Below are 13,771 nucleotides of genomic sequence, written 5' to 3'. Positions count from 1 at the left end.
CTATGGCAGCTCTTCTGGGGCTCACACGAGGCGTGTTTTGGTTTTAAGAGACAGGGTATCACTGTGTAGTGCTGGTTTCAAACAAGTGATCCTCCTGCCTCAGCCTTCCAGTTATTACTGGAATTGTTAAGAGTGGGAGTCTGGGCCTGGCAACCCTAACAAGCCCCCATCCTCAATAAGTCAATTAAACAGGCAAGCAGAGAAAGGAGATATATTCAATGTGGCCACTTTGGGAAGGAAGAACAAATGAAGATGTTTAGTGGCCCACCCACTCTGTGAACATAAAGTCATCTGTGGGGTCCTGGCATGAGGTTTAGGTTTCAATAGAGGGCTAGAAGTGTGCATAACTAGGTAGTTCTGGTCAAGGTGTGGTCCCACCATCACTGTCCAGGCTCCCGGCTCTCCTGCTAGGTAATCTGACAAGGTGTCAGAACTTACAAACCTCTTCCTGGGACACAGATCCCTCCTCTGACTGCCCAGGCTTCAGCCTTTTCCTTCCCTAGCTTGAGAACCCTGAGGAGATTGTCCCTGGGATCCACCGTTTTAACAGTCTGGCAGTCAGAGGGAAGGCACGGTGTCTGTGGAGTGTCTCCTTCTGCCCAGGATGGCACACAGGTGCTGTGTGAAGCTGTGTGTGGTAACTCCCCTTCACCCAGACCCGCCCTCACCATCAGCTCAGCAGCTACAGCACACGCTAGTCCACGTCTGCAGCCACAAGGCCCCATGGTTTGAGACTTTGGTATGGAGTAGCTGGGTTCTGCCCTAGGACCTCCCGTGCCTGAAATCCTAATGTCACTGGGCCCTCCACACTGAGGCTTGGGGGCTTCTTCTAGCTCTTCAAGTGGTGGGATTCCTTGTAGTGCGGCCCTTTTTCTTCAGAGACAGTATGAAGGGATCTCCCCTGTGGCAAATGCTACTCTCTCCTAAAATCCATTTTGAACCAACCCATCCCAAAGCTCCCACTGTGCCAAGGATTTAAAGGGTTCTCCAGGCCAGGCTAGGCCTGCTCAGGATGACTGCTTTCATGGTGGGGTGTTTTCTTGTTTTATTTATGAAGAGTATATGTTTTACTTTTAACTAAAATTACAAGTCAACTGGGCACAGTGGTGCACATGTTTAATTTCAGCGTAGGCAGAGGCAGTTGGATCTCTGGGAGTTTGAGATCTGCATAGAAAGTTCTAGGATAACTAGGGTGACATGGTGAGCTATTGTCTTAAAATAAATAAAATAACAGAATTACAAACCAAACTGGCCTGGATAGATCTCTGTAGTAGAGTACTTGCTTATCATATATAAAACCTAGGTTAACTCTCAGCCCCGAGAGAGAAAAATATAAAAATACAAACCAAAGCAAACCAAGCCTGTGCCAGTTCTGCTACCTGGTAAAACCTGAGCATTTTCAAGGCCCGCCCACACCTCAGGAGGGTCATGCTTGGTCCACCGGGAGATTGATGCTCTCAGGACAGCGCTCAATCGTGTAGACAGGTAGTCTATCATTATCATAAGCTTTAACATTCTTTTGCTTGCTCCAGGACTATTTTAATTAGAAGTTAGGAAAAATGGTATTTCTGGACAATTTTAATTGTTTTCAAATGTGCACAAATTTTATAAAAGAAAGTCTCAGGCAGCACAATGTCTCTTTGAATCTCCCAGGCTTGGCAGGTGTCTTAGAGCGAGGGTGTTAGCAAGGTGCTCAGTTCAAGCCCCCAGCACCTAAAAAAGAAACTTTGAACTGCAAATATTTTTTTTTGCAGTCTCAGGGTGGGGGAGCTAGGAACCAAACTCATGGCCTTGACTGAGCATGCTCAGCAAGCACTCTACCGCTGAGCCATACTCCCAGCCTACACAGTTCGCTTTGGAAGCTCACTCTTAATAACTGGAAGTCTCACTCGGGCCAGAGTGGCCTCAGATTCACTATCTAAGTCAGAATGGCCTTGAACACCTGATCCCCCATGTCCACCTCCCTAATGCGGGTTTACAGAAAAGAGCCACCATGCCCTAGGAGAAAACCGTGTCCAAATGGTATCTGGAGTTCTACACAGGGGATTTGCCACCTCCTTTACTGATTTATATGATTGTTTATTAAAGTCTAAATAGCTGTCTGGAGGTATGTTCTTCATACTTTGGGAGGTAATTCAGGGCTGACATGAGTCCACACACGCAGTTAGCACTACCATCTCCAGGAGACGGATAGTCTGCCTTTACATATAACCATCTCTTTAATAGTCTCCTGTGCCACATAATCTTTTCTAATAACAAATGTAACTTCCTGCTTTATTTTAATTGCTCAAATTAGTCCACTTTTGCCATTGGCATTTATGTTGGTTTGAATGAATGCCCCCCCTTAGACTTATAGGGAGTGGCATTATTTGAAAGAATTAGGACATATGGCCTTGTGAGGAAGTGTGTCACTGGGGCTTGGCTTTGGGGTTTCAGATGCCTAAGTCAGGCCCAGTGTCAGTCTCTCTTCCTGCTGCTTGCCAATCCAGATGTAGAACTCTCAGCTACCTCTCCAGCACCATGGCTGCCTGCGTGTTGCCGTGCTTCCTGCCATGACGACAATGGACTAAACCTCTGAACTGTAAGCCAGCTCCAATTAAATATTTTCCTTTATAAGAGTTGTTGTGGTCATGGTGTCTCTTCACAGCTGTAAAAACCCTAACTAAGGGCTGGAGAGATGGCTCAGTGGTTAAGAGCATTGCCTGCTCTTCCAAAGGTCCTGAGTTCAATTCCCGGTAACCACCATCTGTAATGAAGTCTGGTGCCCTCTTCTGGCCTGCAGACATACACACAGACGGAATATTGTACACATAATAAATAAATAAATAAAACCCTAACTAAGACAGTGTTCTTTTGGTCAGCCCCTCTGTCCTGTAGAAACCCATCCTCATGGGTTTTCTTGTTGTTATTTAAGTACTCCCGTGCTTTCTCCTCTACAGGAGCGACCGGCCTCATCACTGCACACAGCCATGTGCTGCGTGTTGACAGTCTGCGCAACGGCAGCGGTCACAGGAAACTATGACGGTCATCAAAAATGACATTACAATGTATTAATCATCAGTTTATGCTGTTGCTGCTGTCAACAAACCCACCGTGCTGCCAGAACGTAAAAACAATGGCACATGCAATTACGCACACTGTGGAATAGTTCATGATAACGAACAGCTGTGTTACTGGCTTACGTGCTTACAGCCTGTGGGTACCACACTCAGGGCCTCCCATGGGCTAGACAAGTGCTCTACCATGGAACCATATCTCCAGATGCCCACTTTTTGTTGTTGTTGTTGTTGTTGTTAACTTTTCATTTTAAGACAGGTCTCACTAAATTGCCCCAGCTAGCCTTGAACTTGTAATCCTCCTGCCTCAGTGCCCTGAGTCACTGAGATCACAAACATGTGCCAGCATAGTCAGCCTGGATTGCCTTTTTCTTGCTGGTTTTAGAATAATTACACATTGGAGTTGTGAGCTTTCAGTTACATATACAGACCATCCAACTTACATTAGTTAGACTTAGAAAGTTTTGGTTTTAGCATGCTGGTGTGAAAATAATACCCACTGAGTAGCAACTGCTCTCTTTCAAATGTTAGACACTCCTGCGCTAGCGATATGAGTATGAAACTCTCAGTCACTCCCGGGCATTTCATACAGGTCCCAATATTGTGATATTTTTATTTATGCTTTAATAAATAAAGCTTGCCTAAAAAAACAGAAAAACAGGCCGGGCGGTGGTGGCGCACGCCTTTAATCCCAGCACTCGGGAGGCAGACGGATCTCTGTGAGTTCGAGACCAGCCTGGTCTACAAGAGCTAGTTCCAGGACAGGCTCCAAAGCTACAGAGAAACCCTGTCTCGAAAAAACCAAAAAAAAAAAAAAAAAAAAAAAAAAAAAACAAAAAACAAAAAACAAAAAAACAACAACAAAAAAAAAAAAACAGAAAAACAAAGCAGCCAAGCCACTAGAGAAGTCTTACCTCCACCAAGGCAGGATGACCGCAGACTAAGCAGCTAGCACCTCTCTTTCCTCCCATTTTATATTCCCTCTAGTGCTGGGATTAACAGTGTGAGGCATCAGCACCTGGGTTTGTTTCTGCATTGATCTTGTATAGCCCAGGGTGGACTTGAACTCACAGAGATCCATCTGCCTCTGTCTCCTAAATCTTGGGATTAAAGGTGTGTGTCACTACTGCCTGACCTCTCATGGTTTAGCTTTGCCCTTCTGATATTCAGGCAAGTTCTATTTATTAAAACATAAATAAAATATCACTATATCCCAGGCATCCACATAACATGAGGGAAACCAACCATGCATTAAATACATTTTTGATTTAGGGTATTTTCAACTTAAAATAGCCCCGCTATGAGACGAGAACACTGGTGTCTTCGTTTGTTACAAAGCGATGCCATTCTCCCAGCCTGCCATTCTGCACTCTGCTTTGCCACACAAACCTCCCTGTATCCAGCTGGCTTCTTGATCCGTCTTACAAACTGGGAGCAGTAGGAAGACTAGAAGACAGGAGGCCGGTAGGAGTGCTCGTCCCTGTTTTCCTGGGGGCTCCAGTCAATTCCCATGAAGACAGCTGTTGGTGGGTGGCAGTTTTCAACCCCTTGCAGCCATCGCTGTCTTAGTTAGGGTTGCTTCTGCTGTCAAGAGACACCCGACCACAGCAACTCTTTACATTTAATTGGGGCTGGCTTACAGTTTCAGAGGTTTAGCCTATTATTGTCATAGCAGAGAAACATGACAGCACACAGGCAGACATGGTGCTGGGGAAGGAGCTGAGAGTTCTACATCTGGATCCGCAGGCAGCAGAAGGAGACTGTACGCCACACTGAGAATAGCTTGAGCATATGAAACCTCAAAGCCTGGCCCCAGCAGTGACATTCTTCCAACAAAGCCATACCTGCTCCAACAAGGTAGTGGCACTCCTAATAGTGCCACTGCCTATGGGCCAACCATTCAGCACCATGAGTCTATGGGGGCCATTCCTCTTCAGACCACCACAAACACCACTGCAACCCATGATAATACCAGTCAGGCTCTACCTGACATAGTCAGATAATAGTCTTCCAAAGGTGACCAGTTCCTAATCCTCGGAGCCCTTTGAATACACTGTTTTACAATGCAGAAGAGACCGTAGCGACGATCAAGGCAAGGAGCTGGAGACAGGAAACTATTTGACCAATCTCACTGCAGCCTTAGCATACAGATGATGATGTTGAGGGCCCAGAGAGGTGCCCCATGCAAGGACTCTGTGGGCCGTCTTTGGAGATGAGGAGGTGAGCAAGCCAGGAAACAGACTGGGTAGTCCTCTGGCAGCTTCAGCAAAGGCTCATAGCCTGGCCAGACATTTGGGTTTTTCCCTTAGAATGGCTGTTGCGGTACGAGGGAGCAGCGTTAGAACACTGCACAGAGTTTTAGTTAGACACTGCCATTAACTAGGTGACTTTGTGGACAGGACCCCTTTCTGGGCTTTAATTCCTCACTGTGTGGGCACTATCGTCTCAGAGTGGGCATAAGACGCCCCACCCCGTAGGATTTTATGCAGGACAACGGTTTATGCAGGGCAACCGAATCACACTTGGGCTGCCGTGTAGAACAGGATGGGCTCTTGCTTCTTATCTGCATCTCTCCAAAAGTTAGGCAGTATTTTCAGGTCGAGATGCTCTCCCCACCGTGCTCATCTCTTAGTCAGAATCCTTCCATACCTGGTGTCCCCCATAAAACACAGCAAGGGACACTGAAAACAATCTGGAACTGGGAGGCACGTTTCTCATCCACGTGCTCACAGGGAGAGGTCTACACAAGGACATCACACACGTGCCCAGAATGATTCTCAGCACTAAAAAACCACTTCAGTGGGAGAGTAAGTGGGCCACTCGACATTTATCTGAGACTTGAGCCTTCTCTTGATAATGGAGTTTATCTACAAGCCTGGAGATGTGTATGATTGAGCACTATGGGGTGTGCTTTCCCTGGTTCTGAGCAGCCTGGAGTGTGGGTGTGGAATGGAGCTGCCTGAGAAACAGACCTCGTTGTCTTGGGGCTCTAGTCACCCCCCCGGCAACTCGGAAGCCCCCCAGCTTCCTTCTCACTGCCGGAACCATGCCCTGGGTGCCCACTCTCGCTGCTTTGCTGTGGAAGTGAAAAGTGGCAGCCTGCTTTGCTTTCTCAAAGTTTCGCCGTTAAATATATTCTTCCTTGGAAAGCGGCAATTAAGTATTATGGAAATAAAAGGTTTTTGTTGAATAAAAGGTTTCGTTTGAAGGTCTGTTCCCGTTTCACAGTTTGAAATAATTTTTGAGGAAAGCACCTTAATGTATCTATTACCATTTATGGGAAAATTGGAGAATAGAATGTTCCCGACTTTGACAGAGTCAAACCAGTGGGTCTAAGTAGTACAGAAATTTCCCAAATCATTTAAAGACAAATTTCAGGGGCTGGCTGGAGAGATGTGCTGGTGGTTCAAAGACTTGCTTCTGCAGCAGTTCCGCTCCTAATACTACACTGGGCCACTCAGGACACCCTGTGACTCCAGTTCCCAGGAACCTGATGGCACTCAGGTGACGTAAACACAACACGTGGAGTGTGGTGGGGGTCAGTGTTTGAGACAGGATACAAGAGACCTTTCTGCACTTGTACTTTATAATTGGATATTGAACACATAGAAGAACACACTAATTCCAGCTGTGCCGTCAGGTGATCATAGTGCCTACGAACATGGAGACAGAGGTCACCTTGAGACCGACTCTGCCGGGCTGTGCTTTGTCTACCCGCTGTTTGGAATATGGTCTCCAACTGAAGAAAAGACGACAGGAAAAGATGTCCTATGCCCCAAAGTCACCGAACCTGGAAAATGTCATGGAGGGGAGGGAACCGTGGAAAACCTGGACTGCACTAGGCATGCAGGCTCCACTCTGAAAAGGCATTTAATTTCTTTTCTAGCCTCACACGGAAGAAGCAGCCAAGGAAGTGAGTCAGAGCCAGGGGTCAACATGCCACAAGGGGAGACATCAGTGCTTCTCTGAGACTCGGGAAGGTCACGAGGTCCAAGCTGTTTTCCTAATGATTCTAACCTGCTATTTGTCTTTTCATTTGCTTTCCCCCTAGGTACACACTGGAGTTTCCAAAGGCTGATTAATATGAGGTTGTAACGAATTAAATCAGACGCAGGCTCTGAACTCAGCTGTCTTCTTTTAAGCCTGACATTAAAGAAAGCTTAAAGAAGGGCAACACTGTCACCCTTCTCACCAAGGGGACCGGAGTGTCGGTTTGCTCATGAATAGTTTGGATTTTGATTTCGGAGACAGCCTTGTGACTAGCCGAGGCTGGCTTAGAATGCAAACCTGCCTCTGCTTCTCAGTTTCTGGGAACACAAGCATGCGCCAGTGAGGCTTGATGGTTTTATTATCATTATTAAGAAAATAGAGTTATTTTTCATAAAGACATTATTTACATAATATGTAATGAATTTAATAGTATTTTAATGACCTAATATTTTAAAATTTCTCTTTCAATTTCTAGAGTGCTAAAATTTGATAGACAGAAATAAAAAATAGGCCTTTGGGGATCCTCAGCAATTTGTTCTACTTAAAGTTTTAAAAACATTGTCTTATAGGGCTGGGTATGGTGGTACACACTTTTAATCCCAGCACTTGGGAGACACAGGCAGGTGGATCTCTGCGAGTTCAAGGCTAGTCTGGTCTACATAGCCAATTCCAGGTGGCAGACAGAGTTACATAGTGATGATACCTTGTCTCATAAAAATTGGCACACAGTTTATATATAATAAAGTTCACAACTCTTAAACACACGCCTTATTTTTAACATATACGCATATGGCATAACCTGGGCCCGAGGAACAGGTCATTGCTGCCACTTCGGAAGGGTGCCTGCGTCTCACCGAGTCAATGCCCAGTCTGCCAGAGGTGACCAGTCTGATATGTATCTCTACATATTAATTTGGCTTAGTTTCTAATGGCTTATGAATTAAACCGTATAGTATATATTTCAGGGTTTCCAGCCAAACCACCATCCATTTTTGAGATAGCGTCTTGCTAAGTTGCCTAGGCTGGCCTTGAACTTGAGATCTCCTGACCCAGTCTTCTGCGTTGGTGGGGCTTCAGGTGTGTGCCAGTGCACCCAGTTGTCTGTATTGTTTTGTGGTTTTCTTTTGGGTGGGGGGTTGGTAGGAGACTGACTCCAAGGCATGGTTCAGGACGTGCCCTGCTAGGAACTAGACCAGCCCCGTATCTGGCTTTTCGCCCAGCATGTTTTCGAGATTCATCTGTGCTCTGTATATTAGTAGTCCATTTCTTTTATTACTGCTAATCATATTACATTATATGGCTACATCACAAATTGTTTTATTTTCCTCTTGATGCATATTTGAATTTTGTCTAATTTTAGTCAATTAAAGAACTGCCATGAACATTTTTGTAGGAGTCTCTTGGTTGGGTAATACACTAATTTTACTTATTGATTTGAAGGAGTTTTTTTAAATTTTGTATATGAATTCTTTAACAGTCCATAACTGGTCTATTTTTCTTTCCTTTCTTCCAGACAAGCTCTCACAATGTGGCCTGTGGCTGACCTGCAATTCAGAGATGCCCCTGCCTCCACTTCGTAATGCTGGGATTAAAGGTATATGTCACTATGCCTGGTTCTACTTCTTTTCTTCTCTCTTTCTCCCTCTCTCTCTCTCTCTCTGTCTCTCTCCCTCCCTCCCTTCTCCCCCCTCTCTTTCTCTCTCTCTCTTCTTATTTTTTTCAAGACAGGGTTTCTCTGTGTAACAGCCCTGGCTGTTCTGGAACTCAATTTGTAGACCAGGTTGGCCTCAAACTCAGAGATCCACCTGTCGCTGCCTCCTGAGTGCTGGGATTAAAGGCGTGCACCACCATAGCCAGGCTTACTTTTCTTTTTAATTTACTTTTTATTTATGTGCATGTCTGTGAGCCTGTGTGACTTTATGTGTACCACATGGGTGCAGGACCCTGCAGAGGCCAGAAGGGGGTATTAAATCCTCTAGAACTGGAGCTACAGATAGTTGTGTGTGTCCATGTGGGTGCTGGCAGTCAAACTTGGGTGTTCTGCAAGGACAGTAAGAACTCTTGACTGCTGAGTGATCTCTTCAACTCCTCTACTTATCTTTTAAAATAATATCTTTCAAGGGGCTAACGAGATGGATCATCAGTTAAGAGTGTTTGCTGTTCTACTAGAGGACCTTGTTTCAGTTCCCAACACTCAAGTCAGATGCTTCACAACCACCTGTAACACCAGTGCCAGGGTATCTGTCACTCTCTTCTCGACTTTGTCGGGACTATGTGCACATGGCACACGCTTCTCAGACACACACATGCACATAAAATAAATGTACATTTAAAACGATATGTTTTGATAGTCAGTTGTTATTAACTGCGTTTACTTTGTGTGTGTGGTATGTATGTGTGTGGGCATGTTAATGCCACAGTGTATGTGTAATGCAGGTCAGAAGACAGCTATTGAGAGCTGGTTTTCTTCTTGCATGGTGAGCTGTAGCCAATACTCATAATTCTCATTAGGCGTCATTTATCAATGCTTAGTTTTCAGGTTAGTGCATTTTGTCAAAATCTTCATCTACCTCAGCCCAGTATCATGAAAACAGTTTCCTGTGATCTGTACCTGCTTATTGGGAAGTTTTAGAACTTTTGAATGTAGGTTAATTATATCTGAAAACATCATTTGTGTACAGTTTGAGTTAAGGAATAGAGTTCCTTATTCTCCATCTTAAGCCATTGATCCCATATCCTTAATCCATGGAATTACTGAGGCTGTGATGTTAACACACCACAGTTAACTCCAGTTCAGTACTATTAAATGCAAAATCCCAAAATAAACAATAACTCTTAAATTCTTCACTTTTAATACAGTTAAGAGCAAAGTAACAAAATCTCACACCATTCCATTCCAGTTTTACTCTTTTGTCTTATGTTTGTTCCAGCCAGTTTGTGGTGCTGGGACCTGGACCCAGCATCTCATGCATGCTAGGCAAATCCTCTAGCATTGAGCTACTGTCCAGCCCCATTGCATTCTGCAGGAATCATCCCTTTGTTCAGAGTATTTACACTGTACACCTTCCTGCTACTGGCCACTCAGTCATCTCAGCCAACGAACTGTTGCATCTCGCAGTATTTACCAATGACCTCAGAGTACAAGAACAGCAGTACAAAGATGCCCAGGTGTAAACCACTGCCGGCTGAGTGCTGGCAACACTAGAAAAAACACAGGGCAGATGCTCCTTGGTTCACAATGCAGTTGATAACCTCATAGCAAAATGGAAGTATGCCAAGTCAAAAAAATTCACTTAATGTGCCTATGCTACAGAATGAAAGAGTTTAGCTGCACCTCGCGCTGTAGAGCTGGCTGTTTACTGCCATGGTCACATGACTGACTGGACACCAGCTCACTGCTCTGACCTCATCTCAGTGCAGCACCGCACCTCACACGGTCACATGACTGATGGGACACTGGCTCACTGCGCTGCCCCATCTCAACACAGCACCGCACTATACAATGCTCTTCTAGGAAAAGATACGAACCCAAAACTCAAAGTCTGATTTCTACTAGAATTCAAAGCTTTGGGCATCTGCTGGGGCTGCTGGGACATATCTCCCTATATTATCAGGGGGTGGGGGTAGGACCGTACATATCAGAGTCTTTCTCCGAGTTTTTTTTCTTTATTCCTCTATCCTTGACCCAGAGGTTAAACCCTATTTTGATCTGAAGCCTTAGGGCAAATACTGAAATCAGATGGGTAAGTCCACCAACATTTTTAACAGTGCTCAATCACACAGCCTCTCTTCATGCACACTTGGGCTCAGTCATTGCTAAGACTATGAAGGACACGTGTCCAAACAGCAAACGGTCTGAGGACTTCTGATGTCTAAAGCCAGGTGCCAGAATCAATTCCTAGGCCCAGCCATGTATTATCAGTGGGACTTTAGCAAGTAATTCATTGTTCCAGGTTTCTGTTTCCTCATCTCTAAATTGAGCTAATAACAATACCTATAATATGAAACTTTTGATTGTCAAATATTAAGCATTACATGATATCGTTGTGTTTGTTAAATAGGACAGACATACAAAATCCACTGGACTTCTCTACTACAAAGAATGATCGCAAGCTGACGTGAAAAAAGAATAGTGATGGCAGCACCAGGCAGCGCACAACATCTAGGGATTAATTAAACAGAACACGCACAAGACCTACACAATGAAAACCATAAAACACTGCTGAGCGAACTGAAGACGACCTAAATACATGGGGAAATAATCTATGGTCATGGATTAAAAGGCTTGAATTATTAAGATGTTAAATGGTCCCAATTGATGTAAAGATTCAATGCAATCCCAGTCAAAATCCCAGCAGGTAATTTTGCAGAGATTGACAAGTTGGTTCTAAAATTATACTGAAAAAACAAAGTCAAAGCAATCTTAAAAACAGAACGAAATCAGAGAAGTCAAATCACACACTTTCAAGACTTACTGTAAAACCATGGGAATCAAAATCAGGAAAAGCATAAAGGTAGACGTATAGATTAGTAGAAGTGTACAGATGACAAAAATGACCCACACACTCAGGGAATTAGTCCTACAAAGGTGCCAGCATAAGTGGGAGAAAGGAAAGTCTCTTTTGTTTTGTTTTCTGACACAGGGTTTCTCTGTGTAACAGTCCTGGCTGTCCTGGAACTCACTCTACAGACCAGGCTGTCCTGAAATATAGAGATCTGCCTGCCTCTGCCTCCTGAGTGCTGGGATTAAAGGCATGCACGCACCCATCAAAAGGGAAGTCTTTTAAATAGATGCTGCTGGAAAAATAACACATCCATTTGCAGAAGCTGCCCTGGGGCTGTGGCCCTTACCTTGAATTAAGGCGACCAGAATGCAAGGGCTCGAAGAGTGAAATGTTCTTACTCATACCAGAGCCTGCTCAGCCCAAGACATCGTCAGGAAAATGAAAGCACAAGCCACACACTGGGAGAAGCAACTGTAGGCAGCAGGGCACCACGGCTTGTGATCCTAGACTGTGAGGGCTACGTCAGGCAAGAGGACTGCACATAGTGAGCCCAGGACACCCCGGACTGTAGAGAGAGACCCTGACTCAGAAGGCAAGCCATGTTTGGGGTAAAGGGCTGGTGCTCAGACCATGAACAGCCTCTTGACAAGAGGTGTGCACCTATAAAACCCCAACACTAAGGAGACAAAGCACAAGAGTACCACCAGTCAGATGTACCACAAGACCCTGCTTCAAAAAACAAGCATGAATGCAAACATACACGTGTGTCTATAAGGAGTTCTTATAATTTTGTAATAAGATAAACAGCCCAAATAAAGATAGATTAAAAAATTTGAACACAGACTTCACCAAAGAAAACAAAAGAATGACAAATCAGCCTATTGAAAGATCCCAGAGTGTCAGTGCGATGCTCAGTGGGCAAAGGGTCTTGCGGCCAGGCCTAAGGACCCGAGTCCAGTCCCTGGAACTCACATGGTTGGAGGAGAAAACCAACTTCCAAAAGTTCCTCTGACCTCCGTCTGAGTGCTGTGGCACCCTGCCACTCCTTCCCATGCACACGCACACACAGAGAAAGAAATGTAAGCTTTTAGTTGTTTATTTTCTGTTATGTGTAGGAGTGTTTTGTCTGTAAGAAAGAATGGGCACCACAGGCGTGCCCGGTGCCCACAGAGGTCAGGAAAGGGCATCAGATCTGTTGGAACTGAAGTTGCAGCAGTTATGTGGTTTTGAAAGAAGCCTGGCACGATCAGTCACTAGACACACGCCAGTTAGAGCCACGTTACCACTCTACACTCAGTGAGAGGCTGAAGCTGGAAGAGACTAGCAGCACCAAATGGTGGTGAAGAGGTGGGACTCTTCCCCATATTGCTAGCTGGAATTCAGACCTGGAAAGCCATTAGAAAATACTAGGCAACCCCTCACAAACATGCTCATCCATATGAGCTGTAATCTTCTTCAGCATTTACTTAAAAGAAATAAAATATATCCACATAAACAACTAGATATAAATGTGACTAGAAGCTTCATTCACAGGAACCCCAAACTGGAAATAACTAAATAACTGGAAATAATTAAACTGTGGCACCTCCAACAGAATATGTCTTAACAATGAGAGGGACAGACCACCACACAAGCAAACAACTCAAGAATCTCACGAAGCCAACAGCAGCAAGCCAAAGAAGAAAGGCAGACACAATACTGTATAATTCCAACGCCATAGTGGCAGAAACCAGACAGTGGCACCAGGGGCTACTGATACTGATGAGAGGGGTCTGGAGAGAGAAACTGAGAGAAAGAGGTTAATGGGGGCGGGGGGCAAATAACTTCCTATAGGTGAAAGGTGAAGACTCTTGAGGTAGCAAGTAAAGAAAAATAAATCATATGCTTAAAGTGCTAAAACTTCTGATAAGGGCAAACTCCTGACGGAAGTAGGAAGCCCGTGCTGGCTTTGATGCCTCCGATTGCAAACACAATGGTGCAGCCCGGGAGGCTAAGAGTCGCCACAAAAGGTGCTGGTGGTAAGGTTCAACAGTGCCTCTGCTTCAGGTATCTACGGGTGGCTTCAGAGCGGACGCCCTCAGGTGTGTGTGTGTGTGTGTGTGTGTGTGGCAGGTGGGGGTGGGGGCGGGGGCGGTAAGCACAATGCTGTGCTGAGAGAAACTGGAAGCAGCAAGAAGGCTAAGAGACCCACCCACATGCAGGCGTTCTGCTTAGATCTGG

The sequence above is a fragment of the Arvicola amphibius genome, chromosome 1 (genome assembly GCF_903992535.2).
Source record: "Arvicola amphibius chromosome 1, mArvAmp1.2, whole genome shotgun sequence".
NCBI lineage: Eukaryota > Metazoa > Chordata > Mammalia > Rodentia > Cricetidae > Arvicola > Arvicola amphibius.
Note: the sequence above shows the minus strand (reverse complement) of the source record.